Genomic DNA, 14343 nt, shown 5'->3' on the forward strand with positions numbered 1-14343 from the left:
GGAAGGATGCTTCCAGCCCCATCGTCCATCTCACCCTTATTTATTTCCTACCTGTCTTTCTCCCCCCCCAAAGCAGGATTTATTGAGAGGACAGAAAAGCTCCCACAGTGGGAGGGGATCCGAGGGGGTTCCCCATCTTTCTTCTTTCTTTCCTTTCTGTCCAGCCATCAGACTTCATTTCAAGGCCCATTATCATCATTGATCTACTCATGGACTCTTTACCTTATTCATAAATTTGTTTCATCTTGTCCTCATTCTCACTTGCATTTTCAAATGACATCATAGGCAACCATTCTACTGTGTTATAGTGTATATCTGTTTTTGCCCTTGCCAAAATGGAAGCTACTGCTACACACACATACACACACACACATATTCTTAAATTTTTTTTTTTTTTTTTTTGAGTTGGAGTCTCACTGTGTCGTCCAGACTGGAGTGCAATGGCCGCTCCCGGCCACTGCAGTCTCGACCTGCTGGACTCCAGTGATCCTTCTGCCTCAGCCTTCCAAGTAGCTGGAACTACAGGAGCGCTTTACCACGTCCGGCCAATTTTTGATTTATTGTAGAGATGAGGTCTCGCCAAGTTGCCCAGGCGGGTCTCGAACCCGCGGGCTCAGGTAATCCACTCACCTCGGCCTCTCAAAGTGCTGGGATTACAGGCTGAGCCACCAAGCCCGGCCTATATTCTTAATTTTTAAACCTTTATTTTTAGATTAGCATACAATAAAATTGGCTTTGTTGTATAGTTCTATGAATTTTAACACATATATGTATTTGTGAAACTGCCACCACCACAATCAGGATACAGAACAGTTACATCACCCCAAAAAATCCCCCTGTAGTCACATTCCCTTCCCAGTTTAACTCCCAGGCAACCACTGATCTGTTTTCCATTACTATTGTTTTGTCTTTGTTACTATTGTTTTGTCTTTTTGAGGCTGTCACATAAATGGAATCACACAGTATAGGTCTTTTTTTTTTTTTTTTTTTTTTTTAAGTCAGAGTCTCACTCTGTCGCCCAGGCTGGAATGCAGTGCCACAATCATGGCTCACTGCATCCTTGACCTTCTGGGCTCAGGTGATCCTTTTTACTCAGCCTCCTGAGTAGCTGGGACTACAGGCGTGAGCCACCACGCTCAGCTAACCTTTTTATTTTTGTAGAGACAAGGTCTTGTTATGTTACCTAGGGTGGTCTCAAACTCCTGGGCTTAAGCAGTCCTCCTACCTTGTTCTCTTAAAGTGTTAAGATTCTAGGTGTGAGCCACCATGCCTGACCTTAACTTTTTTAAATTTAAAACATTTCTTCTTACCTTTCATTGTTTTCTTGAGATCTACTGTTTTTTAGCATCTACTGATGATTCTTGCTTGAGCCTGAATCAGTTGTGGTAGTCAGTTATTTCCTAACTCAGTTATTTCTTCTACATTAATTAGTTGGTATTCTCCTGTAAGGAAGAGCTTACCCTTCTCCCCTATTAATTAATTTGTATAGCAGTACAGACTTACAGACTCTTACTTTATTCAATAAATTATAATTATTTACTATCAAAAATTGAAAGTAGTTTTTAAAAATCCTAACTCTGCCACTTACTGTGTGACCTTGAGTAAGTCACTTTAACCTCTTGTGCCTCAGTTTCCTTATCTGTAAAGTGGAGGTAACACTAGTGTCTATCTCACAGAACTATTGTGAACATAAAGCAAGTTCATTCAAGGAAAGATCTTGGAACAGCACTTCACCCACTCTAAAGGCTCAGTAAATGTTAACGCACTTTATTTTAAGAAGAGATGTATGCAATCCTACCAGTGCTTGCAGAAGTCAGTGTGGAGGAGGGTTGGGAGAGGCCAGGTGGAGGCTGAGGTCATGGACTGGAAGAGCAGGTGGATGGGAAGGGCCAGCGGGGGTGAGTCACAACAATAATAGTACGTACCTGCTCTCGGATGGGAGAGTTACTCTTACCCACTGTCCCTCAAGGAGGCCCTGGCAAGTTCCCTGAGAAGTCCTCCCCAGTTAGCTGGCTCCCTTGAGCAAGTCATCTTTATGTCTTTCTCGGGTATTTTGTTACAGCCGCATGAACGGGCAAAACAGGACCTCACAGCCCCACATGGGAGAGAGAATACCACCCTCAGAAGCACCGCCATCTGCAGGGTGCTGACAGTTTACAGAGTATGGTCAGGTCTTTGAATGCAGTTTTCTGAGCCCTCTACCACCCACACCCACCTCTGAGTTTGGGAAGAATTTGTTTCCTGTGGTAAATTGATTACATAAATGACCCCAGTGGCAGACTCCTCCCTGAATCTGTGCTTCTTGCAAAGTAATTTTGCAACTCCTTTACCCAAGAGGTAGAGTGTGGAAAGCAGTGGAAGGAATGTTGTGCTAGTTTTTAGCCTAGGGTTTAAGAGAACTATTTTGTCTCTGTCTCCTGGAACCCTGCCACAGCCATAAGAACAAACCCAAGCTAGCCTGCCAGATCAGAAACCATGTGGGGTAGAGCCTTACACAAGTGAGCACAACCACATGACTACAGACACGTGAGTGAGCCTCGCCAAGCCCAACTCAGCTCAGCAGAACCACCAGTCAACCCGTACACTCAGAAAATGGTAAATGGTTGTTTAAATCACTACTTTGGGGGTTGGTTCATTACAAAGCAATAGCTAACTGATAACTGGTATACCTCCTGATCCCCGTTGCCAGGATGAGTAACTGAGGCCCACAGACAACCAGTGACCTGCCCAATGCTACACAGCCAGTGGAGAGCCCAAATATGACTCAAACCTGGATCTTCAAGACTCGAAGTCCCTGCTGCCTCTGTGACATGGACACAGACAGCTAGACTTTATTTTTTAATTTTTATTTTTTTAGTCATAGTCTCACTCTGTTGCCCAGGCTGGAATGCAGTGCACACTCACAACCACCGCAGCCTCGACCCGATGGCCTCAGGTGATCCTTCCACCTCAGTCTTCCAAGCAGGTGGAACCACAGGCGCACACTGCCACACTAGACTAGTTTTTTTATTTATTGTAGGGACGAGATCTCTCAACTTGTCCAGGCTGGTCTCAAACCCCTGAGCTAAGCAATCCTCTCGTCTCAGCCTCCCAAAGTGCTGGGACTATAGGCGTGAGCCACCACACCAGGCAAACAGCTTTAGATTAGCTTGGAAACCCACCAGGTATATCTCACCTTAAATCTGTTTTCCCCAACCTGTTTTAACCCATGCCCTCTTCAGATCAGCATGTATATGGAATGCTATGCTGTCTCCCTCCTATAATGTACTTGAAAAGGGCCAGGTGCAATGGCTCATGCCTGTAATCTCAGCACTTTATTAATTTTTTTAATTTTTTATTTTATTTTATTTTATTTTATTGAGTGAGAGTCTCATTCTGTCTCCCAGGCTGGAGTGCAGTGGCACACTCAAGGCCATCACAGCCTCGACCGGCTGGGCTCAGGCAATCCTTCCGCTTCGACCTTCCAAGTAGATGGAACTACAGAAACACACCACAACACCCAGCTAATTTTTTGAGTTATTGTAGAGACAAGGTCTCTCCATGTTGCCCCAGCTAGTCTTAAACCCATGGGCTCAGGCAGGTATGGAATTATAGGCATGAGCCACTACAATCAGCCTAATCTCAGCACTTTAGAGGCAGAAGCAGGAGGACCACTTGAAGCCATGAGTTTGGGACCACCCTGAGCAACATAGCAAGACCCCATGTCTACAAATAAGCAAACGAATATATTTGAAACGGTGGGGCTAGTTTCTTTACTATTCTGTTCCTCCACTTCCTCCTTTGTAAAATGGGGATTATTGTCCTACCTCAGTGGTTGCCGTGAGAGCGCCAAATCTTAACTACTAGGCCACCAGGGAAGATTCATCGGTTATCATGATAATTAAATGGGTTAATATATATATATATTTTTGAGCTGGAGTCTCACTCTGTCGCCCAGACTGGAGTGCAGTGGCCGTTCCCGGCCACCGCAGCCTCGACCTGCTGGACTCCGGCGATCCTTCCACCTCAGCCTTCCAAGTAGCTGGAACTACAGGCGTACGCTACCATGCCTGGCTAATTTTTAGATTTATTGTAGAGATGAGGTCTCGCCAAGTTGCCCAGGCAGGTCTTGAACCCGGGGGCTCAGGCAATCCACTCACCTCAGCCTCCCAAAGTGCTGGGATTCCAGGCTGAGCCACCGAGCCCGGCTTAAATGGGTTAATATTAGTAAAGTGTTTAGAACAGTATCTAACATATAGCAAGGACCATATCATTAAATAAAATAAAAGTGTGACTAAAATTGAGCCATAGCAATGGCAATTTTCTCAGGGACACATTCTTATTTTGATCATGAGAGCTACATATTTTTCTCTTTGATCTGGTGACATCAGTATGAGTGTTGAGTCAGCTTGTGTGCCATAAGCTCTTCTAGCCAAGATTATGTGGGAGATAACATCTCGTGGGTGGCAAACCAGTTTCTGAAAACCAGACATGCAGAAAAGCACAGGTCTCTCTTCTTGAGAAGCACTGGTGAGACAGTATTATACACTTATGTCTTATTTCACAGAGAATATATTCTTAGTAGGTTGCATGAAAATCAAATCTTAACATAAATCTTTGTTATTTAAAGAACTAATCTGAATCATTCTGCAAAATGAACACTGCTTGTAAAGCAAATCAGTATTTCTTGAGAGTCATACAAAAAATTTTAACTAAAGGTGCACCGAATTTCTTTTTTTTTCTGAAGTCTCACTCTGTCACCCAGGCTAGAGTGTTGTGGCACGATTGTGGTTCACCACAGTCTCAACCTCCTAGGTTCAGGTGATTCTCTCATCTCAGCCTCCTGAGCAGCTGGGACCGCAGGTGTGTGCCACCACACCTGGCTACTTTTTTTTATTTTTTGTAGAGATGGGACTCTCACTATGTTACCCAGGCTGGTCTTGAACTCCTGGGCTCAAGCAATCCTCTCGCCTCGACCCTTCAAAATGCTGGGATTGGCCGGGCACGGTGGCTCAGCCTGTAATCCCAGCTCTTTGGGAGACTGAGGCGAGAGGATTGCCTGAGCCCAGAGGTTCAAGACGAGCCTGGGCAACTTGGTGAGACCGCGTCACTACAATAAATCACAAAAACTAGCTGGGTGTGATGGCATGCATCTGTAGTTCCAGTTACTTAGAAGGTTGAGGTGGAAGGACCACCCAAGCCCAGCAGGTCGAGGCTGCGGTGGTCGTGAGCGTGCCACTGCACTCCAGCCTGGTGATAAGAGTGAGACTCCAACTCAAAAAAAAAAATGGCTAGCCCGGCTCGGTGGCTCAGCCTGTAATCCCGCGCTTTGGGAGGCTGAGGTGAGTGGGTTGCCTGAGCCCGCGGGTTCGAGACCTGCCTGGGCAACTTGGCAAGACCTCATCTCTACAATAAATAAATAAATAAATAAATCAGCCGGGCATGGTAGCGCATGCCTGTAATTCCGGCTACTTGGAAGGCTGAGGCGGAAGAATCGCCAGAGCCTGGTGGGTCGAGGCTGCAGTGACCAGGAGCGGCCACTGCACTCCAGTCTGGGCAACAGAGTGAGACTCCAACTCAAAAAAATTAAAATTAAAATTAAAAAAGTGCTGGGATTACATGTGTGAACCCCAACACACATGGCTAATTTCTTTGTGTCTAAAATAAATCTCCCCACCTGGGATTCCTTCAGGGAACTCTGGTCCTTCTCTCCCTTTCCAGGAAGTCTCTCCAAGTTCCAGGACTGCTGCCACTGAACCTCAGTACAACTAAAAGTGCCCCAGAGGGAAGAGAGGTCTCCTGCCTCCCCTAATTTGGCCACTTGTCTTTGTTTTTTTGTTTGTTTGTTTGTTTGAGTTGGAGTCTCACTCTGTCACCCAGGCTGGAGTTCTAGCTACTTGGAAGGCTGAGGCAGAAGGATCACCTGAGCCCAGCAGGTTGAAGCTGTGGTGGCTGTGAGCATGCCACTGCACTCCAGCCTGGGGGACAGTGAGACTCCAACTCAAAAAAAAAAAAAAAAAAAGATTGTAATTTAGCTGGGTGTGGTGGTGCGTGCTTGTAATTCCAGCTACTTGGGAGACTGAGATGAGAGGACCACTTACGACAGGAGCTTGAGACTACAATGAGCTTTGATCAAACCACTGCACTCCTGCCTGGGTGACAGAGTGAGATTTCATCTCTTAAAAAAAAAAAAGGAAAAAGAAGGAGGATAATGGACATGGTCAAACTGAGCCTCCTCAGATTGCCTTTTCCTGACTTTGTCACTGCAGAAAACCCTTGGGGTCCCATTAAACTGCAGACATGTTTGTTTGTGTGCACTTAGACACACATGCCCTGTGGGGTTGTGGAGTGGCTGAAGTCAGGTGAGGTTCACCTGAGAAGCCTTCCTGGCTTAAGTGAAGAAAGGAAGAACAGTTGCAGAAAGGCCCCAACATGGGACCAAACAGGTGGCTACAGGCCCTGGGGGTGCATCTCTGGCTCCTTCCTGTTGCCCACCACCTGCAGTTTTGTACATCTGGCCGGCTTCTCAGCAACAGCTGGCACCTAAGACTCAGAACTAGGCAGTGGCCTCAAGGTCAGTGGGCCAGCCTTAGCATCGCAGGCAACCTGTGCCCCCCCTGCCTGTCTTGTGAAGTACCCAGGATACCACAAAAGACCACGGTACAGCCTATTGGACAGTCAGTTGTCTACTCTGATTATTACCCTCCCCTATTCCTTTGGGCAGCCCTCAGATGTCCAGACCCAATCCCAGGCTCTGGCAACCACTGATGTGTCCAGTCCTACACTTTGGGCATAGAAGTAAGTAAGCAATCTTAACTGAGCACTTTTACGTGTTAAGCACATCACAGACATTCTCTCATTTCCTCTCATCAGTTCTATAACATAGGAAGTATATTTATTCCCATTTTACAGATGAGGAAACTGAGGTTAAGAGAGTGAAACATCTAATTGGCCATCCATTTTCACTGACACTTTATCTCTCTACAGGGTTCTGTAGTTATGTTTTACCTTTTTCCTTTTTTTCTTTTTTTGTTTTTTTGAGAGAGTAGGATTTATCGAGAGGTCAGAAAAGCTCCCACAGTGGAAGGTGGCCCAAGGGGGTTGCCGTTTTTTTATTTTTTGAGTTAGAGTCTCACTCTGTCACTCAGGCTGGAGTGCAGTGGCACCATCACCTCCTGAGTAGTTGGGACTATAGACACACCACCATACCTGGCTGGATTTTGGGGGTTTTTTTTGTGTTTTTTTTTTGGTAAAGAGAGACTCACTATGGTGCCCAGGCTGATCTCGAACTCCTGGGCTCAAGCAGTCCTCCTGCCTCGGCCTCCCAAAGTGCTGGGATTACAGGCATGAGCCACCATGCCCAGTCTTTTCTACCATTTAATCCTAAGAATACTGTGGCTCAGAAAAGGGAAGTGATTTGACCCTAGTGGCATACAGCTGAGAAGTGGCAGATAAGAAATAGAAGCCATGGCCAGGCGCAGTGGCTTAAGCCTGTAATCCCAGCAATTTGGGAGACCGAGGTGAGAGGACTGCCTGAGCTCACGGGTTCAAGACTAACCTGGGCAACTTAGTAAGACCTCATCTCTACAATAAATCAAAAAATTAGCTAGGCATGGTGGCACGTGCCTATAGTTCCAGTTACTTGGAAGGCTGAGGCGGAAGGATCGCCGGAGCCCAGCAGGTTGAGGCTGCAGTGACCAAGAGTAGCCACTGCACTCCAGTCTGGGCGACAGAGTGAGACTCCAACTCAAAAAAAAAAAAAAGAGATGCCAGTCATGTGACTCTAAAGCCAGACTCCTCTTCTCCATAGCCACCTCCAGCTCTAGGGTCACTAGTAAGGGGCATCTTCTTTACCTAGGGCTCAGACGGGTTGGTCACCTTGTGGTTCTGAAAGCCAAAGGGCCTAAACTGCAGCACACCTTGTTTGCATGGCACAGATGCTTGAAAGAAATCAAACATAGTATCGTGGGTAAGTGCTGCTGAAAGGGCAGTTTACGGAGTTCAGAGACTAGGAATGCTTCAAACAAAAATAAACGTCCACTGGATCCTGAAGTATAGGTAGGATAAGGACTGGCCAAAAGAAGAGAGCAAATGGGAGAGATGCCAATGACCTCCAGCTTGAGTCAGCTCTCAAAAGAGGCCAGGCTCAGTGGATCAGCCTGTAATCCCAGCACTTTGGGAGACTGAGGCGGGTGGATTGCCTGAGCCCACGGGCTTGAGACCAGCCCAGGCAACTTGGTGAAACCTCGTCTCTACGATAAATCAAAAATTAGCTGGGCATGGTAGTGCATGCCTGTAGTTCTGGCTACTTGGAAGGCTGAGGCGAAAGCATGGCCTGAGCCCAGCAGGTCGAGGCTGCGGTGGCTGTGAGTGTGCCACTGCACTCCAGCCTGGGCGACAGAGTGAGACTCCTACTCAAAAAATAAATAAATAAAAGAGACCTCAGAGGCCATTTGAGGTGAACCTTTAAGAGGTGATTGGGTCATGAGAGCTCGGCCCTCATGAATAGATTAATTCATAGATTAAGGGATTCATGGAAAATAGGTTATCACAGAAATTAGTTATCACGAGAGTGAATCTGGCATAAAAGCCAGTTTGCCTCATGCTTTGGCCCTCTTGCTATGTGATCTCCTGTGCTACCTCAGGACTCTGCAGAGAATTCCCACCAGCAAGAAGGCTCTCATCAGATGGGGCACCTTAACCTTGGACTTGCCAGTCTCCAGAACTGTAAGAAATAAATTCCTTTGCTTTATAAATTACTCAGACTCAGGTAGTCTGCTATAGCAACAGAAAACAGACTAAGAAAGAAAATTGGTACAAACAAGTAAAGTTCCAGCCTGGGCAACATGACAATACCTCATCGCCTCAAAAAATCATCTGATCATGGTGGTGTGTGCCTGTAGTTTCAGCTACTTGGAAGACTGAAGAAGGCAGAGCTCAACAGGTTGTGATCATGTCACTGCACTCCACTGCACTCCAGCCTGGATGACAGAGTAAGACTCTAACTCAAAAAGAAAACAAACAGAAGAAGAAGTAGGGTTGTTGCTAATAGTGAACACCTGAAAACGTGGGCTAGCTTTGGAGCTAAGTAATGAGCAGAGGCTGGAAGAATTTGGAGGAGCAGGCTAGAAAAAACCTGCGTTGCCATGAGTGGAGCATTAAGGGAGACTCTAGTGAAGCTCAGAAGATGACAAGAAGACTACTTCTTAGAGATTGTTTAAGTGGTTGTGACCAGAATGCTGATAGAAATGTCAACAGTAAAAGCCATTCTAATGAGATCACAGGTGGAAATGAAGAACAAGGTATTGGCAACTGGAGTAAAGGAAATCCTTGTTATAAACTGGCAAAGAATTTGTTTAGATTATGTCCATGCCTGAGGGCTTTGTGGAATGCAGGGTTTAAGAGCAATGAATTCAGGTACCTGGCAGAATAAATTTATCTAAGCAGCAAAGCATTCAGGCTGCTGCATGGCTCCTTGTAACCACTTACAATAAGCTGGGAGAGAGGGAAAAAATGACTTAAAGATGGAATTCATAGGCTCATCCCTATAAATCCAGCACCTTTGGGAGGAGGTCAAGGTGAGAGAATTGCTTGAGCACAGGAGTTCAAGACCAGCCTAGGCTATATAGAGAGGCCTTGTCTATACAAAAAGTAAAAAAAATCAGCCAGGTGTAGTGGCGCATGCCTATAGTCCCAGCTACTTGGGAGGGTGAGGCAGAAGGATCACCTGAGCCCAGGAGGTTGAGGATACTACTGTGAGCCATGATCGTGCCACTGCATCCAACCTGGGCAATAGAGTGAGATCCTGACTCAAAAAAAAAGATGGAGTTTATAATAAAAAGGAAAGCAAAGTGGAAATATTTCAAAAACTCTCAGCCTGGCCATGTAAAGAAGTGTGTTTGGGAGAGGAAACCAAGGGTATGCCCCAGCAACCAGTTTCCAAGAGATTAGAGGCCGGGCATAGTGGCTCATGTCTATAATCCCAGCACTTTGGGAGGCTGAGGTGAGAGGATTGCCTAAGCCCAGAAGTTTGAGACCAGACTGGGCAACTTGGCGAGACCTCATCTCTACAATAAATCAAGAAAATAATCCGGGCATGATTGCACATACCTGTAGTTCCAGCTACTTGGAAGGCTGAGGCGGAAGCATCTCCTGAGCCCAGCAGATCAAGGCTGCAGTGACCGTGAGCATCCCACTGCACTCCAGCCTGGGTGAGAGTGAGACTCCCACTCAAAAAAAAGAGAGATTAGAGATTAGGATAGATAGAAGTGATTATCAAGAAAATGGAAGAAAGAACCCAAAGGCATCTGAGAGATCTCTGAGGCAGCCATTCCCATCATACACCCAAAGGGCTAGTAAAGCAGAATGGATTCAAGGGACTGGCTGGGGTACCCTCTACTGGCTTGCTGCCCAGTCATAAACCCCTCTTGGGAGTCTATGAAATTGCCTATATAAAATTAATATAAGGTCACAGAATAAAAGCTATGGAAAAGACCTGAGTCCTGCAAAGTTGAAGGCACAAGTTAAAAATGAACAAATCTGTTGTTGTTGGTTTTTTTGAGTCAGAGTCTCACTCTGTCGCCCAGGCTGGAGTGCAGTGGCATGCTCACAGTCACCACAGCCTTGACCTGCTGGGCTCGGGTGATACTTCCCCCTCAGCCTTTCGAGTAGCTGGAACCCAAGCATGTGCCACCATGCCCAGCTAATTTTTTTACTTACTGTAGAGACAAGGTCTCGCCATGTTGCTCAGGTTGTTATCAAACACCTGAGGTTAGGCAATCTTCTTGCCTCCATTTCCCAAAGTGGTGGGATTACAGGCATGAGCCACCGTGCCTGGCCAAATCTGTTGTTTCTAAATTGTTCTAAGCTTGTATTCTTCCTTGCATGATTGCTCCCACATAGTCACTTCAATAGAGAGCAGTCATGAATAATTATCTTCATGTCCTGACCTCCAAGGAAAGCTGCCCCAAGACTTATTAACTTTTATGTCCTCTTAAACAACAAGCCTTAGGTCCTGCAGACCCCCATGATAGTATCAAAGAGTTTGATTGACCTCCCACACACCTTTCTGTAAAGATATAGGCAGATGCAAGTGGTAACCAGTCATTGTACCCTAGCTTGCTTCTCTATCATGGCTTACTGCCCGGGAGTCAGGCACTGGGCATCACAATACTTGTAACTTCCCCAAGTGCTAAAACCTCTTTGAGGTATATTTCAGACTTTGCATTCTGGTGACCAACTAGCCCCACCTGGATCTATGACCTACACCAAGGAGCTGACTTCCCGGTCCCAGCCCTCCACCGGTTCTGTGCAGGTAGACAGTTTCAACACCCTATAACTTCATCCCCAATCAACCAGCAGTGCCCTTTCCTGCTTGCCAAATTATCTTTTAAAACTGAAAGGATGAAATGCCAAAATTGAATGATTTAATGAAGTAACCTTAGCTAAAGTGCAACCATTTTAGCATTGCTTAGCTTTGTCATGTTTTTCTTGTAGTTCACTTTAATTTGCCCTCTAATTATTAGCCAATGACAGAACCACTTCCCAAGAGATAGCTATTGATAATTTTTTTTTTTAAGTTGGAATCTCTGTCACCCAGGCTGGAATGCAGTGTCACATTCATGGCCATGGCAGCCTCAACCTGTTGGACTCAGGTGATCCTTCCACCTCAGCCTCCCTAGTAGCTGGAACTACAGGCACATACCACCACACCTGGCTAATTTTTTTTTAATTTATTGTAGAGATGGGTCTCACCAAGTTCCCTGGGCTGGTCTCGAACTCGAGGGCTCGGGCAATCCTCTCTCTTCAGCCTCCCAAAGTGCTGGGATTATAGGCGTGCTCCACTGCACCCAGCATGCTATTGATAATTTACAACCTCCTTCCCCAAGCCTGCTTTGTAATGTTTACTCTTTACTCCAGGTTTATCTTTTAGCCATAAAGATCAAGCTACTTGGAAGGCTGAGGTAGAAGGATCACTTGAGCCCAGCAGGTTCAGGCTGTGGTGGCCATGAACGTGCCACTGCGCTCCAGCCTGGGCAACAAAGTGAGACTCCAACTAAAAAAAAAGAAGAACTAGGATGACCTAATCTATTGTAAGCAGCCCTTCATGACTCACGTGACACAAGCAGACCTCATCACATAAAGCAGCCCTTTGTGACCTGTGTGACACAAACAGACCCTATCACCATGGCAACAGTCATGTGACTAACCCACCCATCTGCCTGCCATCTATCATAGTGATGACAGTACCTGTGCTTACCTGTCCCTTCTTGAGGATGTAAAACAGATGACCACCAATCACCTTACAGACCTACCCTCATCCCAAAGGGAAGATTTCACAAGCATTCAACCTCTAGCAGCGGCTGCCATGCTTTTGTTTCCCTAAGCTTTGGCTCCCTCCCCTTCCTTGGGGAGGTGAATCTCCTTTCTCACTCTCTCTAATCTACTTTTTTTTTTTTTTTTGAGTTGGAATCTCACTCACAACCACTGCATCCTCAACCTGCTGGGCTCAGGCAATCCTTCCACCTCACCCTTCCAAATAGCTGGAACCACAGGTGTGGACCACCACGCCCAACTAATTTTTTTAAAATTTATTGTAGAGACGAGGTCTCGCCAAGCTGCCCTAGCTGGTCTTGAACCCCTGGACTCAGGCAATCCTCTTGCCTTGGCCTCCCAAAGTTCTGGGATTACAGACTTGAGCCACCGCACCCAGCTGGTCCAGGTTCTTGACTTTGCCACAGGAAAGAATTCCAGAGCAAGTCCCTAGGCTGATGAGCTAGGGAAAGAGTATACCAAGGTGAAAGGTCATACTTAAGGGGAAAGGGAGCAAGGACAAGAAGTCTCAAGAGGAGACCTGCCACAGGAAGGAAAGATTGCACTCCAAGGGAAGAGAGTACAGACAGCCCCAGAATAAGAACTGCTCCAAGGGAAGTTTGATGATTGGCTTTTATTTCATCTACTTTTAGGGAGATGATTGGCGAGATCTGTCTCTACAATTAATCAAAATAATTAGGCAGGCATGGCAGCGTATGCCTTTGGATCCAGCTACCTGGAAGGCTGAGACAGAAGGATCACCTGAGCCCAGCAGGTTGAGGCTGCAGTGACTGTAAGTGTGCCATTGCACTCCAGACTGGGTGACAGAATGAGACTTAGACTCAAAAAAAAAAGTGAGGAATTTGGCCAGGTAAAGAAAACAAGTCAGAGTTTAGTCATCAGCAGATATCTGCCATAAGGGGGCGGCCACCGCAAAAAGCCCCTACTAGGGCATTGCTGAGCAGAAATGTGGGGCCAGAAAAGCCACAGAGAGCCCCTATTAGAGTAATGCCTAGTACAGCCACAGAAGCAGGGCCCCTACTGGGACCCCAGAACTGTAGGGCCACCAGTATGCAACGCCAGCCTGAGAATCCAACCACAGAGAACGGCTGCATAGGCAGAGCCCAACAAAACCATAGGGGCAGGACTTTCCAAGCTTTGGGCGGGGGGGCGTCTAAATCCCCTAGTATATCCAGGAGGTGGCACATGAAATGAGATACCATTCTGAAGCTTTAAGGTTTAATGTTTTTCCCTGTTGGGTTTTTGTTTTGTTTTACTTATTTGTAGCCTGTCACTCCTTTCTTTTTGTCTAGTTCTCCCTTTTGGAATGGGGATGTCTGTTCCACCAATGTACTTTGGGAGAAGATAACTTGTTTTCACAGGCTAATAGCTGGAAGGAATTTGCTTCAAGGTGAATTGCACTTTGAGTCTCATTCATATCTGATTTAGATAAGACTTGGAACTTTGGACTTTTGAGCTGATGCTGTGACAAATTAAAACTTTGCGGCTATTAGAATGAAATGAATGCATTTGTTGTGAGATGTACATGAGTTTTGAGGGTCAGGAGTGGAATGCTATTGTTTGAATGGTTTGAATGTTTGTCTTCTCCAAAACTCATGTTGAAGCTTAATCCCCAAAGTAATAGTATTAAGAGTGGGTCTTTCAGAAATGATTGCTATGAGGGCTCTGCCCTCATGAATGCATTAATCCATCCATGGATTCATCCATTCATGGATTGATAGGTTAATGATGCATGGGTTATCATGGGAGTTAGTTATCACAAGACTGGGTCTGTTATAAAAACCAGTTTGGCCACAGTGGCTCACACCTGTAATCCCAGCACTTTGGGAGATAGAGGTGGAGGTGGAGGTAAGAGGATTGCCTGAGTCCAAGGATTCAAGACTGGCCTGAACAACTTGGCAATATCTAACTCTACAATAAATCAAAATAATTAGCCAGGCATGGCAGCGTGGAACCTGTGGTTCCAGCTACTTGGAATACTGATACGGAATGATTTTTGAGATGTATTGCTGAATCCGGTTTGCTAGGATT

This window comes from Carlito syrichta, unplaced genomic scaffold (assembly GCF_000164805.1).
Source record: "Carlito syrichta isolate Samal-C Ts95f unplaced genomic scaffold, Tarsius_syrichta-2.0.1 Scaffold305547, whole genome shotgun sequence".
Classification (NCBI taxonomy): Eukaryota; Metazoa; Chordata; class Mammalia; order Primates; family Tarsiidae; genus Carlito; species Carlito syrichta.